The sequence below is a fragment of the Propithecus coquereli genome, unplaced genomic scaffold (genome assembly GCF_000956105.1).
Source record: "Propithecus coquereli isolate 6110/MARCELLA unplaced genomic scaffold, Pcoq_1.0 Scaffold302, whole genome shotgun sequence".
NCBI classification, from domain to species: domain Eukaryota; kingdom Metazoa; phylum Chordata; class Mammalia; order Primates; family Indriidae; genus Propithecus; species Propithecus coquereli.
In genome coordinates, this window is record NW_012148642.1 from 2,468,240 (window position 1) to 2,468,933 (window position 694).

Here is a 694-nt window from a genome sequence, read left to right on the forward strand (position 1 = left end):
GTGGCATTCCCCAGACACAGTGGCTGAGCTTGGAGATCTCCCTGTGAAAACTCTCCCTTACAAAATTCTTGCTGGCCAGGTGCGGTGGCCTCAGCACTTTGGGAGACTGAGGTGGAAGGATCACTTAAGGCCAGGAATTCACGACCAGCCTGGGCAACATATCAAGACCCCTGTCTCTACAAAAAATAAAAATAAAAAAATTAGCCAGGCATGGCGGCACGTGCCTATAGTCCTAGCTACTCAGCAGGCTGAGGCAGGAGGATCGCCTGAGCCTGGGAATTCCAGCTTGCCATGATCTATGATCGCACCACTGCACTCCAGCCTGGGTGACAGAGTGAAACCCTGTCTCTAAAAACAAAGAGGGAAAAACCCTCTTGCTTAAAAAACTAAGCAGATGGTCACCAAGTCACTAGTATACCAGAATACAAGACCGCTCATATATGTGGGGGCGGCACTGTCAGCATGGCCTCCCCACCCCCACCCAAACCTGCAGGAAGCTTCTCGAAGGGACAAAGGAGCCAAGATTAGGTAGATCAGGACCTGGAGCTCTCAAGAGAGATGAGGGGCCCTGGTGCTGAGGCCCTAGCGCAAGACCACAGGCGAAAAGTGAACTCCGGAGCTGCCCTGAGGGGCAAGGTGGAGTGGATGGTTGTCACCACAGACTAAAGGACTCAGCTGTCCCGGTCCATGAGAC